The sequence below is a fragment of the Pristiophorus japonicus genome, chromosome 14 (genome assembly GCF_044704955.1).
Source record: "Pristiophorus japonicus isolate sPriJap1 chromosome 14, sPriJap1.hap1, whole genome shotgun sequence".
Taxonomy (NCBI): domain Eukaryota; kingdom Metazoa; phylum Chordata; class Chondrichthyes; family Pristiophoridae; genus Pristiophorus; species Pristiophorus japonicus.
The window spans coordinates 7482174-7498380 of record NC_091990.1 but is presented as its reverse complement, the minus strand read 5'-3'; positions in this window follow the sequence as shown (position 1 = coordinate 7498380).

The following is a 16207-nucleotide window of genomic DNA, read 5'->3' as shown; positions in this document are numbered from 1 at the left end:
TCATTAAAATCTGGGTGAACTAAGGAGAGCCTGGTTTTGAGTGCTCTCTACATTAACAATTCCGCCGGGGGAAACCCCGGTAAGCGAGTGGGATCGCGTCCGGTAGCTGAGCAGAACCCGAGATAAACGGGAGCCGTCCGTCACGCGTTTCAAGCTCTGCTTGATAGTTTAGACTGCCAGTTCTGCTTGACTGTTGGATGCATGTTTAAACGGGGCAGACCTGACATGATTAATGCCATTGCGGGTCATAAACTCGTTGAATTCCTGCTAATGTTGTGAACAGGTCATCCGCCTTGGTAGTGGATACTGGTCTTGTAACGAGACTCGGTTGATCGTTACCTTGTAGTCTCCGCAGATTCTGACCGTGCCATCGCTTTTCAACACCGGAACAATTGGGTTGGCCCACTCGTTGAACTCAACTGTCGATATGATTCCTCTCGTTGAAGTCTGTCCAGTTCGAACTCGTCTTTCTCCCTCATCATACATGGAAGCGCTCGAGCCTTGTGATGAACAGGCCGTTCATCAGGGACTAGATGGATCTGCACCTTCGCGTCTGTGAAGTTGCCGAGGCCTGGTTCAAATAGTGACGGAATCTTTCTCAGCACTTGAGTGCACGAGGCATCATCCACCGAAGATAGTGCTTTGATGTCATCCCAGTTCCATCGAATCTTTCCTAGCCAGCTTCTGCCGAACAGCGTTAGGCCATCGCCTGGTACAATCCACAGTGATCAGTCATGCACAGTTCCATCGTACGATGCCTTCACTGCCGCACTGCCAATGACTGACTCTGGCTCTTTGGTGTAAGTGCGCAGCTTTGTATAAATCGGGCTCAGTTTGGGCCTTTGTGTCTTGTTGCCCCACAGTTTCTCAAAAGCTTTCTGGCTCATAATTGACTGACTCGCCCCCGTGTCCAACTCCATGGAAACTGGAATGCCATTTCATTTGACTTTCAGCATGATAGGAGGGCTCTTGGTGATGGTGTGTACCCCATCCACTTCTTCCTCGGCCTTGGGTTGAGTTGTCTCTCTTACTCCTTCTGCGTGATCCACTTCGGATCAACCATCTTCTGCCAACTCTACCACCTGGTGAGTCGCAGCATGGTTGCACATTCGCTGGAGGTGCCCCATTGTTTCGCAGCCTTTGCACACGTAATGCTTGAATCGACATTGATGGGCTCGATGATTACCCCCGCAGCGCCAACATGGTGTTAATGGATTCGCATTCATGCCCCATGGCGGACTCTGAGTCATCCTAGGTCTTGCAGCTGCAGACATGTAGGCCCTGCCATGTACAGTTCTGCCTGCTAATGGTGTTATTTTATGCACAGTACTTGCCGGTGAGCTTCGATGCTGAGAAGATATCAGTTTAGTATTATCGCTCGTGGATATGAAAACCTGGGCTATGGTGGTAGCCTTGTTCGGGTCTGGGGATTCGGCAGACAGCAGCTTGCGAAGAATGACCTCATGGCCAATTCCAAGCACAAAAAAGTTCCGCAGCATTTCCCCCAAATATCCAGCAAAATCACAAGGTCCCGCAAGGCGTCTTAGGTCGGCGACATAACTCGCCGCGTCCTGGCCCTCGGAGTGATGGTGCGTATAGAAGCGATACCTGGCCATTAAGATGCTCTCCTTCGGCTTGAGGTGTTCCCGAACCAGCGTACACAACTCTGTATATGTCTTCTCCGCTGGTTTCTCCGCTGCGAGCAGATTCTTGATGAGGCCGTATATTGTAGACCCACACACGGTGAGGAGAATCGCCCTGCGCTCGATCGCTTTATCGTCCCCATCCAGCTCCTTGGCCACGAAGTACTGGTTGAGACGTTCAACGAAGGCTTCCCAACCATCACCCTCTACAAATCGTTCAAGAATAACAACAGCAGCCATAACCACGTGAAAGTTCGTGATCTGTTACTCGTCGCCAGTTGTTATGTTTAGAATAATTCCACAAGACTGAGTACTGTGAGCTTAAACTGATGTGACCTTAGTCTCTTTAATAAAACTCCAGAGTGCCAAAACAGCATGGCAGACAACCTTATATATTCGCTTGCATGAGGTGTGCAGGTGACCCTTGGGTCTCCAACAGGTGCGCCCTCTGGTGGCAAGTCTTACACAGTTATAATGTTTACATACATAACAGTATGAATGTTAAGAATATTATTGAAGTGTTTTCTTTCTTCTGTGTGTGCTACAATTTGCATAATACTTGGCACAATTTGCACAATTTGCATAAACAAAACATAAACTAATTATTATCTAAAGGCGATGACGAGTCATTATTTGAAGGAAACACTGTCAGAGTTCAGAAGTATTTTGTTATTGTTCAAGTAATTACTTTTTATCATGCCTTGATTACGCCATGTTATTCTGTTGTGTGTTATAATTCAGAGATTTGATTGACTCCATACGCGTATGGAGCAGTGTTATGGACAACTGACATCCCGAGATCCGTTGTACTCTTAACATAAGAAAATAACCCACCCCTAAATGTGCTTGCACATGTACTGTGAGTAAGTATATAAACAGGTTCCCCGCCTTTGCCCCAAGATCAGGCATTTTGTTCTGGGAGAACCAACGAGTGTCTATCAATAAGAAAGCAGCATTAGCAGGAATAGCATCAAGCTGGAGGTTACAGGATTGTTTTGGGTTATTTACAGAGAGGCCCCTTTTATGGGAGTCGGTAATTAGAAGACAAAACCTCCAAAGTGTATAAAAAGAGAATGAACTGTGCAATCGGGAGGAGAAGCAACATGAAGAAGACAAAGAAGAATGACAACAACAACTTGTATTTAACGTAGTGAAGCATCCCAAGGCACTTAACAAGAATATTATATGACAAAAAAATTGACACCGAACCACATAAGGAGAAATTTAGGCAGGTGACTGAAAATTTGGTCAAAGAGGTAGGTTTTAAGGAGAAAAGAGAGGTAGAGAGGCGGAGAGCTTTGGAGAGGAAGTTCCAGAGCTTGGGGCCCAGGCAGCAGAGGGCATGGCCACCGATGGTTGAGCAATTATAATCAGAGATGCTCAGGAGGGCAGAATTAGAGAAGTGCAGACGTCTCGGGGATTGTGGGGCTGGAGGAGATTACAGAGATAGGGAGGGGCGAGGTCACAGAGGGATTTGAAAACAAGGAGACACTCCTGTCCTCCCCCACAACAAGCACCAGTTTGGAACCACAGTCCACAGTTGTGAGTATTATTTAGAGCTGTTGCTTATTGCTGCTGCCAATTGAATAAAGTGTTCAGTAATCTTAGTTCCAGTTCCTGTGGTTGTTGTCACCACTCATAGAAACATAGACATAGAAACATAGAAAATAGGTGCAGGAATAGGCCATTCGGCCCTTCGAGCCTGCACCACCATTCAATGGCTGATCATTCATTCAGTATCCCTTTCCTGCATTCTCTCCATACCCCTTGATCCCCTTAGCCGTAAGGGCCATATCTAACTCCCTCTTGAATACATCCAATGAATTGACATCAACAACTCTCTGCAGCAGGGAATTCCACAGGTTAACAACTCTCAGAGTGAAGAACTTTCTCCTCATCTCAGTCCTAAAAGGCCTAAGACTGTGTCCCCTGGATCTGGACTTCCCCAACATCGGGAACATTCTACCCGCATCTAACCTGTCCCATCCTGTCAGAATCTTATATGTTTCTATGAGATCCCCTCTCATCCTTCTAAACGCCAGTGTATAAAGACCCAGTCGATCCAGTCTCTCCTCATATGTCAGTCCGGCCATCCCGGGAATCAGTCTGGTGAACCTTTGCTGCACTCCCTCAATAGCAAGAACGTCCTTCCTCAGATTAGGAGTCCAAAATTGAACACAATATTCCACATAAGACCTCACCAAGGCCCTGTACAACTGCAGGAGGACCTCCCTGCTCCTATACTCAAATCCCCTAGCTATGAAGGCCAACATACCATTTGCCTTCTTCACCGCCTGCTGTACCTGTACGCCAACTTTCAATGACTGATGAACCATGACACCCAGGTCTCGTTGCACCTCCCCTTTTTCTAATCTGCCGCCATTCAGATAATATTCTGTCTTCGCGATTTTGCTCCCAAAGTGGATAACCTCACATTTATCCACATTATACTACATCTACCATGCATTTGCCCACTCACCTAACCTGCCCAAGCCACCCTGCAGCCTCCTAGCGTCCCCCTCACAGCTCACACCGCCACCCAGTTTAGTGTCATCTGCAAACTTGGAGATATTACACTCAATTCCTTCATCCAAATCATTGATGTATATTGTAAAGAGCTGGGGTCCCAGCACTGAGCCCTGCGGCACTCCACTAGTCACTGCCTGCCATTCTGAAAAGGACCCATTTATCCCGACTCTCTACTTCCTGTCTGCCAACCAGTTCTCTATCCACGTCAGTATATTACCCCCAATACCATGTGCTTTGACCTTGTCAAAAGCCCTTTGAAAGTCCAAATACACCACATCCACTGGTTCTCCCCTATCTACTCTGCTAGTTACATCCTCAAAAAATTCCAGAAGATTTGTCAAGCATGATTTTCCCATCATAAATCCATGCTGACTTGGACCGATCCTGTCACTGCTTTCCAAATGCACTGCTATTTCATCCTTAATAATTGATTCCAACAATTTCCCCACTACTGATGAAAGGCTAACCGGTCTATAATTACTTGCTTTCTCTCTCCCTCCCTTTTTAAAATGCTCTGTTACATTAGCCACCTGCCAGTCCATAGGAACTGATCAAGAGTCGAAAGACTGTTGGAAAATGATCACCAATGCATCCACTATTTCTAGGGTCACTTCTTTAAGTACTCTGGGATGCAGACTATCAGGCCCCGGGAATTTATCTGCCTTAAATCCCATCAATTTCCCTAACACAATTTCCCGCCTAATAAGGATATACTTCAGTTCCTCCTTCTCACTAGGCCCTCGGTCCCCTAGTACTTCCGGAAGGTTATTTGTGTCTTCCTTAATGAAGACAGAACCAAAGTATTTGTTCAATTGGTCTGCCATTTCTTTGTTCCCCATTATAAATTCACCTGATTCTGACTGCAAGGGACCTACATTTGTCTTCACTAATCTTTTTCTCTTCACATATCTATAGAAGCTTTTGCAGTCAGTTTTTATGTTCGCGGCAAGCTTCTTCTCATACTCGATTTTCCCCCTCTTAATTAAACCCTTTTTCCTCCTCTGCTGAATTCTAAATTTCTCCCAGTCCTCAGGTTTGTTGCTTTTTCTGGCCAATTTATATGCCTCTTCCTTGGATTTAATACTATCCTTAATTTCCCTTGTTAGCCACGGTTGAGCCACCTTCCCTGTTTTATTTTTACTCCAGACAGGGATGTACAATTGCTGAAGTTCATCCATGTGATCTTTAAATGTCTGCCATTGCCTATCCACCGTCAACCCTTTAAGTATCATTTGCCAGTCTATTCTAGCCAATTCACGCCTCAAACCATCAAAGTTACCTTTCCTTAAGTTCAGGACCTTAGTTTCTGAATTAACTATGTCACTCTCCATCTTAATAAAGAATTCTACCATGTTATGGTCACTCTTCCCCAAGGGGCCTCGCACAACAAGATTGCTCATTAGTCCTTTCTCATTACACATCACCCAGTCTAGGATGGCCAGCTCCTTAGTTGGTTCCTCGACATATTGGTCTAGAAAACCATCCCTAATACACTCCAGGAAATTCTCCTCCACCACATTGCTACCAGTTTGGTTAGCCCAATCAATATGTAGATTAAAGTCACCCGTGATAACTGCTGTACCTTTATTGCATGCATCCCTAATTTCTTGTTTGATGCTGTCCCCAATCTTACTACTACTGTTTGGTGGTCTGTACACAACTCCCACTAGCGTTTTCTGCCCCTTGGTATTCCGTAGCTCCACCCATACCGATTCCACATCATCCAAGCTAATGTCCTTCCTTACTATTGCATTAATTTCCTCTTTAACCAGCAATGCCACCCCGCCTCCTTTTCTTTTCTGTCTATCCTTCCTGAATGTTGAATAGCCTTGGATGTTGAGTTCCCAGCCTTGGTCACCCTGGAGGTCACTCAAGGTTAGAACTCGTAATCGGTTAATTTCCCTGATCTTGACCTCAACTTCACTTTCCTGCCCGTTCCTCATAACCCTTCACTCCCCGATAGTTCAAAAATCGGTCTATCTCCACCTTAAATATATTCAATGACCCAGCCTCCGCAGCTCTCTGGAGCAGAGAATTCCACAGATTCACGACTCTCTGAGAGAAGAAATCCCTCCTCATCTCCGCCTTAAATGGGCGACCCCTTATTCTGAAACATGCTAAGTTAGATGTACAGAAATTAGACTGTTTTAAATTTGTACAGTGATGGTGAGAAAAGGGAATCAGCAATTCAGTTCTACCTGTGGAAAGGTCTATGAGCGAATCTGCAAACGATTACATTGCACAGTAACTATAATATGAACATAATCAATAATTCATTGGCATTATTTCAAGCCTACCGATTACCACAATAAAATACTGTATGATATCAAAGGAATGTCGCAACAATATTGTGTTCCAATTTTCATAACATCAATAGCACACCCTGTTGGTTAATGGTTAGTATAGACTCTGATTCAGAAATACGTCCGAGAAATTGGCCTCCTTAGCGCCTCCCATTATGGCCTCTGGGGGGTGCTAACAGGGCGCTAACGATTTACCGACCGGGTGTGGCGAGGTGAATGACTCCCGCTAATGGAGGCGAGAGATTTGCGGCGGCGGTAAGTCATTGCGTCCCAATCTCCTTCACCCGGAGATCGTGATGTCATCACCGAGCACATCGCCCCGGTAACGCTTCGGACCCGAGCTAGGTCAGGCACACCTGTACAGGTAACCTACAAGTCTCCCACTGCTGTGCCCTCTGGTGGCACACCTTGTGATAGTACCAACAGTAGCCATGTAGGATACATGACAGTTTCCATCTTGGGTGAGTAGGTGGTGTTTGCTTGGCAGTAGAGGTGCTGGTGGTTTCTGTTTGTGCGTCCATGACCACTCCATTCTCCCCCCCCCCCTCCCCCCTTCCACATATAGATTATGCCGGTGGCTCATTACATTCATATACATTCAAGTCATTACATTTGTGGTACAGTTGTGAGGCAAGTATATTTGACTGGTGAGGTACATACTTGATACATACTTGGAATCAGTACTGGTGTTAGCACCGGTGCATGAGGACAAACTAGTACCAGAGCTGCTGGATGTTGTCCAGATAGTCTGGTGGTGGCGCGGTGCCCGGTGCTGGCAGTGGGAACCCGGTTGGCTCGAGTTGCCCGCTCTCAGGGCCTTTGCCGTTGCTCCTAGCGTCGGGCAGGTTCACAGATGCCTGTGACCTCCCTGTCCTTTCCTTACGCCCTGGGCCACTGCTGCTCCCTGAGGGGCAGTCGTCTAGCAGCGGGCAGAGAACTGCTGACTCGCTTGCCTGGGCGTTATTTGGTTTGGGATCCTGGCTGGTCCCGGTCCCATTTGGGAGACCCGTTGCGGGGTGACCTTCGTTCCCGGTTGTAGCCTTGGTGGCGATGGGGTCTGGGGGCTGCGCCTTAGCGCAGTTTGCTCTTTCGGGCTCGTGGCGGTTGGTGCCATCGGGTGCCTGAGAGGTGGAGCTGATCAGGGGCAGGGTATCGATACCAGTGCCATTGCCCTCCTGAGATCACTTGCTCTGCAGCTTGTCTATGTTAGCTGCTTGTGGCCACACTCTGTCGTGCATCACTCTGGTCCCAGGGACGCAAGCTACAGCATTGGGTAGCCCACTGGACCTGTGTGGATGGGTGTTTGCCCGCTACATTATCTGAATACAGTTGAAATCCTACAACGCACATTGTTTCATTACTCATTGTAGATAAACTGTAGCTCCGATCGCAATTGCACAACTTTTCTTTGTTTATTATATGTATAAAACTCTGATCATCAATTGCAAGCTTTATATTTAACTCACAGTTGCTATTATATTGATTGAGAATGTGGACCTGTCCCTTTAAGTGTGGTGGGTTGCTGGTCTCCTTTAAGCGAGCCTTGCTATCTTTACCCCAATCCTCTTCTTCGCTTGGTGCCACGTGTTGCTCCATCAGCGCTGCACACGTGGTCTGGCCGCCGCCATCTTTTCCTTCAGCGCCTCACTTCGTGGTTTGGGTGCCTTCTTTCCTCCCTCCATGATGTCAACTGCTGTGATCCTCTTCTTCCCGGGTTCTGCCACTGAAGCTGGGAAGTCGCCTTTGGATCCGATTTTCTTCTTCCGGAGTCCTGCCACTGGAGCCTGGAAGGTGCGTTCAGGTTGTCTCAGCTGGATCATCTCCACGCAGTCGTGCTGAGCGGTCTGTGCCTCGGGTGCTGTGCTGGTCTGCTCTCTGGTGCCGGATCCAACCTCAGGTGAGGGCTTGCTTTGTCTCTGGGCGCGGGCGACATCGATCGCTGGAGGGATGAAATCTTCCCAGCTCCAATGGATCTTCTCCATCCACCTTTTTCCGAGTAGCGTTGGTCCATCACCTGCAACAATCCACAGAGGTAACTTGTGCACCGCGCCATCATGGAGTACCTTTACATTTGCACAGCCAATGAGTGGGATAAGTTCATTGGTGTAGCTGAGCAGCTTTGCCTGAACCGGGACCAACTTGGGTCATTCAGCTTGATTGTCCCATAGCCTCTCAAAGGTTTCTTGATTCATTACCGACTGGCTCGCCCCCGTGTCCACTTCCATGAAGACTGGAATGCTGTTTATCTCGACTTCCATCCTCAATGGGGAACATTCTGTGGTGCAGGGAAACATTCTAAACACCTCATCGTGGGGCTGAGCTGCCTCTCTGACTATCGTTTCATAATCCACACTGGATTCATGGCCATCTGCAGACTCTTCATCAGCGCAGTGAGTCATATTTCTTTTACACATTCACTAGAGGTGGTGCTAAACAATTAGCCCCCCTCGGCAGACTCTGAGTTAAGGGACTCAGGGGCCTGTTCTCTCTTCCCTGAGGAGATTCACGTTCTACAGTCCAGCCTCTAAAAGGCACCATTCTGTGTACCGTACTTGCCGGGTTTGAGTCCTGAGGATGAGTCATCCGCCTAGAGCTGCAGGTCGAGGTCATGAATGCCTGGCTCACGGAGATGGCCTTCTGCAGTGTGACTGTGGTATCCGCAGACAGTAGCCTATGAAGAAGGCTCTTGTGGCCGATTCCGATGACAAAGATATCCCGCAGCACTTCGGTGAGGTGTTCGCCGAAATCACATGGTGCCGCCAACCTCCTGAGGTCTGCAACATATTTCGCGATTACCTGGCCTTCGGGTCGTCGGTGGGTGTAAAACCGGTGTCTGGCTGTGAGGATGCTCTCTTTGGCCTTGAGTTGCTCTTGGATCAGCGTTGCAAGCTCCTCGTACTTCTTGGTCGTTGTCTTCGCTGGTGCCAGCAAGTCCCTGACGAGGCCATAGACGGTGGGCCCACAACTGGTTAGCAGGATAGCTCTGCGCTTATCAGCCAGTGTGGCCGGGTTGTCACCTGCCAGGTTGTTTGCTGTGAGGAAATGGTCGAGCCTCCTACAAAGGCGTCCCAATCATCACCCTCGGCGAACTGCTGCAATGTGCCAAGGTTAACCATTTTCACGTGAAAGTTCGTAATCTCGTCGCCAATTGTTATGTCTTTAGATGCTCTGATAATGACTCCATGAGGCAATGTATTGCACCTTAGTCCTTTATTGATAACTCCAGAGTGAGGATCACACTTGATGGCCTGCCTTTTATACTAGGCCTGGCACACCTGTACAGGTAACCTACAAGTCTCCCACTGCTGTGCCCTCTGGTGGCAAACCTTAGTGACCATACTGCTGAGGTACAAGTTTCCCATAGTAGTGCCCTCTGGTGGCACATCATATGTAATAGTACAGGCAGTAACATGTCTGGATACATGACAGTTACAATCCACCTGTATGGAAACTGATCACCGAGGAGGCACATTGGTGCTTTTACATTACAACATCAAACACCCATTGACTGCGCTCCGAAATATCAATAACCCAACCCGCTGTGAGCTGCGAGCATCACAGAGGCATGACATTGTAGCCCTACAAATGTGCTGTTGAATCAAGATAGTTTTGTTCATAGAATCATAAACATTTACAGCACAGAAGGAGGCCATTTTGGCCCATTGTGTCTGCACCGGCCGACCAAGAGCTATCCAGCCTAATCCCACTTTCCAGGTCTTGGTCTGTAGCCCTGTAGGTTACGGCACTTCAGGTGCACATCCAAGTATCTTTTAAATGTGGCGAGGGTTTCTGCCTCTATCACCCTTTCAGGCAGTGAGTTCCAGACCCCCACCACCCTCTGGGTGAAGAAATTTCCCCTCATATCTACTCAAAACCTCCCCCCAATTACTTTAAATCTATGCCCCCTGGTTGTTGACCCCTCTGCCAAGGGAAACAGGTCCTTCCTATCCACTCTATCCAGGCCCTTCATAATTTTATACACCTCAATCAGCTCTCCCCACAGCCTCCTCTATTCCAAAGAAAACAGACCCAGCCTATCCAATCTTTCCTCATAGCCAAAATTCTCCAATCTAGGCAACATTCTTGTAAATCTCCTCTGCACCCTTTCTAGTGCAATTACATCTTTCCTGTAATGTGGTGACCAGAACTGCACGCAGTACTCCAGCTGCAGCCTAACTAGTGTTTTATACAGTTTAAGCACAACCTCCTTGCTCTTGTATTCCATGCCTCGACTAATAAAGGCAAGTATTCCATATTCCTTCTTCACCACCTTATGCTACCTTCAGGGATCTGTGGACCTGCACTCCCAGGTCCCTTTGTTCCTCTACACTTCTCAGTGTCCTACCATTTAATGTGTATTCCCTTGCCTTGTCCGGATTGAATTCCATTTGCCATGTTCTGCCCACCTGACCAGTACATTAATATCTTCCTGCAGTCCGCAGCTTTCTTCTTCGTTATCAACCACACAGCCGATTTTAGTATCATCTGCAAACTTCTTAATTAAAAGCGTGGAACGAGTCCGGTGTGGCTGCAGGACTGTAGAGACTGCTACTTGACAGTAATTCTTAATGAGGACAAGAATGCAGCAAGACCAGGACGGCAGTCAGGCTCGGGCTGATAAGTGGCATCTAACATTCACCGCCATACAAGTGCCAGGCAATGACCATCTCCAACAAACGAGAGTCTAACGATCGCCCCTTGACATTCAACAACATTACCATCGCCGAATCCCCCACCATCAACATCCTGGGGGTCACCATTGACCAGAAACTTAACTGGACCAGACACATAAATACCGTGGCAACAAGAGCAGGTCAGAGGCTGGGTATTCTGTGGTGAGTGTCTCACCTCACAGGCAGTCTCTCGAAATCGAGGAAGACTTGCTTCCACTCTAAAAGTGAGTTCTCAGGTGACTGTACAGTCCAATATGGGAATTACAGTCTCTGACACAGGTGGGACACGCAGTGGTTGAGGGAAAGGGTGGGTTGGGAGTCTGCGTTTGATTTCTGCATGCTCTCGGCGACGAGACTCGAGGTGCTCAGCGCCCTTCCGGATGCTCTTCCTCCACTTAGGGCGGTCTTAGGCCAGCGACTCCCAGGTGTCGGTGGGGATGTTGCATTTTATCAGGGAGGCTTTGAGGGTGCCCTTGAAACGTTTCCTCTGCCCACCTGGGGCTCACTTGCCATGTAGGCGTTCCAAGCGCTTGCTTTGGGAGTCTCGTGTTGGGCATGTGGACAATGTGGCCCGCCCACTCACTCACAGCACTGTGGGAGCACCTTCACCACACGGACTGCAGCGGTTCAAGAAGGCGGTTCACCACCCTCTTCTCGAGGGCAATTAGGGATGGGCAATAGAAGTCAACATCCTGTGAATGAATAAAAAGTACAGTGCGACCAGCTCACTTTGACATTGTTAACATTAAAATGACTTTTGTTAGTAATAATGAATTGATTTCTTGTGAGAATGTTTTTGCTAAGAAAAATAAGTAGTTTTTGCTACTACAAATATTTATTTCTTCCCTTGACCAAAAGGTATTGTTTCTCTAAAAAATAGTCTTATTGTTAAAGCTTAAGATGAAGATTATTTCTTTATAGAGAACGGGTGTATAAATGTTTGGGGTGAAAGTCTTGTGTACTGTATTAGCCAACATTGTGCAAAGTGTTGTAGATGTGGTACGTCTCTGGGATTGTGGAAGTGTATGATTTTGAACTTCTGTAATATGAGCTGTCAGTTCCTCCTCTCCGTTTCTGGTTTAAGTTCCAACTTGCTGAAAGCCAGAATTACTGACTGGAATGGTAGAAAGCCCCTTCCCACCTCTTCCCCCGAGCATAGCCTGTCTCACCTAGAAGGGTTCATTTGATTGTATTGCTAAGAGACTTGCGAAGATTAGCTACTTTTCGTAGCCAGCGACTGGAGAGATGGCTCCTGATCTCGTGGGCTGTTGCAATTCAGTCACACCAATGAGTTACAGAAAGGAAACAGGCGAAGGTACTGTGTTTAGTAATTCATCATGGGAGAGGGTGCGGATTGGCACAGTGTGTAGGAATCAGTTGGAATTAATCGTGAATCAGGATGTGAAATGCAGCTGCAATTCCCACTGAATGTGATTTCATTTCTTACATTAATAGCAACTGTTGTACCAGTGGAGAGAGGGAGGGCATTCCTTCAACATTACACAGACTTACACAGTATTTACAGCGCAGAAACAGGCCATTCGGCCCAACTGGTCCTTGCCGGTATTTATGCTCCATACCAGCCTCCTCCCGACCCTTATAATATCCTTCTATTCCTTCCACACCTCATGTGCTTGTCTAACCTCCCCTTAAATAAGAAATTGGAGCAGGAGTCGGCCATTTGGCTCCTCGAACCTGCTCCGCCAGTCAATGAGTTCATGGCTGATGTGATCTTGGCCTCAGCTCCACTTCCCCGCCCGCTCCCCATAACCCTTGACTCTCTTATAGTTCAAAAATCTGTCTGTCTCCACTTTAAATATACTCAATGAGCCAGCCTCCACTGCATCCACCCAATGCATCGAGTTTCACATTCTCACCACTCTCTGGGTAAAGAGGTTTCTCCTGAATTCCCGGTGGATTTATGAGCCATATATGGAAAAAGAGATGGAGTAAATCAAACAACAGAGATTTAAAAAAATCTGAATGGTGGAAATCTGAAATAGAACCAGAAAACCTTGAGAATACATACCAGGCCAGTCAGTGTCTGGAGCAGGGGCCGACCTAAAACAGGAGCCTATCTCCCGGCGTTGGATCTGTGCCATTCCAGCACTTTTTGTCTTTATTTTGGATTTCCACCATTCCTTTTCCTTTTTATCTCCACGTGGTGATGCACATTATTGTCTGGCTTACTTTAATAAAAAGGAAAAAGAATGACTTACATTTCTATAGCACCTTTCATGACCACCAGACGTCCCAAAGCGCTTTACAGCCAATGAAGTACTTTTGGAGTGTAGTCACTATTGTAATGTAGGAAACGCGACAGCCAATTTGCGCACAGCAAGCTCCCACAAACAGCAAGGTGATGATTACCAGATGTGATGTTGGTTGAGGGAAAACTATTGGCCCGAGGACACCGGGGATAATTCCCCTGCTCCTCTTCGAAATAGTGCCCCGGGATCTTTTACATCCACCCGAGAGAGCAGACAGGGCCTCGGTTTAACATCTCATCTGAAAGATAGCACCTTCGACAGTGCAACGCTCCCTCAGTACTGCCCCTCCGACACTGCGGCGCTCCCTCAGTTCTGCACCTCTGACAGTGTGGTGCTCCCTCAGTACTGCCCCTCTGACAGTGCAGCACACCCTCAGTACTGCTCCTCCGACAGTGCAGCACTCCCTCAGTACTGCTCCTCCGACAGTGCGGTGCTCCCTCAGTACTACCCCTCCGACAGTGCGGCGCTCCCTCAATACTGCCCCTCCGACAGTGCAGTGCTCCCTCAGTACTTCCCCTCCGACAGTGCGGCGCTCCCTCAATATTGCCCCTCCGACAGTGCAGTGCTCCCTCAGTACTGCTCCTCCAACAGTGCGGCACTCTCTCAGTACTGCCCCTCCGACAGTGCAGCGCTCCCTCAGTACTGCCTCTCCGACAGTGCAGCGCTCTCTCAATATTGCCCCTCCGACAGTGCAGCGCTCCCTCAGTACTGCCCCTCCGACAGTGCAGCGCTCCCTCAATATTGCCCCTCCGACAGTGCAGCGCTCCCTCAGTACTGATCCTTCGACAATGCAGCACTCTCTCAGTACTGCCCCTCTGAGAGTGCAGCACTCCCTCAGTACTGCCCCTCTGACAGTGCAGCACTCCCTCAGTAGTGCCCATCCGACAGTGCGACGCTCCCTCAGCACTGCCCCTCCGTTCTGTCCCTCTGACCGTGTGGGGCTCCCACAGTACTGCCCCTCCGATAGTGCAGCACTCCCTCAGTACTGCCCCTCCATTCTGTCCCTCTGACCGTGAGGGGTTCCCTCAGTACTGCCCTTCCGACAGTGCAGCACTCCCTCAGTACTACCCCTCCGACAGTGCAGCACTCCCTCAGTACTGCTCCTCCGACAGTGCGGCACTCCCTCAGTACTACCCCTCCGACAGTGCGGCACTCACTCAGTGCTGTCCCTTCGACAGTGCGGCACTCCCTCAGTACTGCTCCTCCGACAGTGCAGCACTCCCTCAGTACTGCCCCTCCGACAGTGCAGCACTCCCTCAATACTGCACTGGAGTGTCAGCCTAGATTTTTGTGCTAAGTCCCTGGAGTGGGACTTGAACCAAGCACCCTCTGTCTGACTCAGAGGCAAGAGTGCTGCCCACTGAGCCACATCTGGCACTGCACTTTATAAATACAAAATATCAAACCACATTCATTAAAAATAAAGGACCTTTTACCTCCCAAAGCCTCACTATTCATTACCCTGGTCCATCGATGCAGAATGAGTGGTGTTTATGGCCTGTGAATGGTTTCTCAGCTGTTCAAAATGAACGAATAGAAATATCTAAGTGGAACGGTTCCTTTTGAAGTAAAATTGCAGCAGTTTGTGTCGCCTGGATCAATGGTGACAAATACAAAAAGATTGCAGAACCTAATTCTGATATTTTTAAAGAACTGTAAAATGTAGTTGGTGATGCTTGTGTCCATTGTAGAGAAAGTAATATTCAATGTAATTGATGACAATTGTGATCATTTATCTCTTTAACGTCTGGATGAGTAGAATCAAAAGGTAAGATCGAGGAATCAAAAAAAAATGATTGAATTTTCAACTCACAGGAAATGTGAAAAAATGTACAAAAACAGGGAACGATGAATCTGTATAAAACATTGGTTCGGCCTCAACGGGAGTACTGTGTCCAATTCTGGCACCACACTTTAGGAAGGATGTGAAGGCCTGAGAGAGGGTGCAGAAAAGATTTACGAGACTGGTTCCAGGGATGAGGGACTTCAGTGACGTGGATAGACTGGAGAAGCTGGGACTGTTCTCCTTGGAGCAGAGAAGGTTGAGAGGAGATTTGATCGAGGTGTTCAAAATCATGAGGGGTCTGGACAGAGTAGATCGAGAGAAACTGTTCCCATTGGTGGAAGGGTTGAGAACCAGAGGACACAGATTTAAGGCGATTGGCAGAAAATCCAAAGGCGACATGAGGGAAAACCTTTTTACGCAGCGAGTGGTTAGGATCTGGAATGCGCTGCCTGAGAGGGTGGTGGAGGCAGACTCAATCGCGGCTTTCAAAAGGGAATTGGATAAGTACCTGAGAAGGAAAAAAAATTGCAGGACTCCGGGGAAAGGGCGGGGCAGTGGGACTGGCTGAGGTGCTCTTGCAGAGAGTCAGCACGGGCTCGACAGGCCGAATGGCCTCCTTCTGTGCTGTAACCGTTCTATGATTCTAAATCTGACTTAACTTGATTTGGGCTGTTTCCATGCAATCCAAACTGAAGGTTGATTCATAACGGATAAGAGAAAGGATTAATGAATGGTTATGTGTATAATTGGTCCCCAAATTTCCCTGGAGCCTGCAGGGCCATCATCACGATGTCAGGCCAGGAGTTCCAGATATCGAGCAGACCACTGACTCCATCACAATCCCCAGGGTCAACTCATTGCGGGCGGGCAGGCTGGAGGTGCAAGTCCAGTATTACACGGTAAACTTACTCGTGGGCAGGAGAGGTTGCAAACTTGTTGCTGCTTCAGGGGAGCAGGCAAGCGAAGATTCAGCTGCAAGCATTTGGCAAAGTATCAGTGGCTG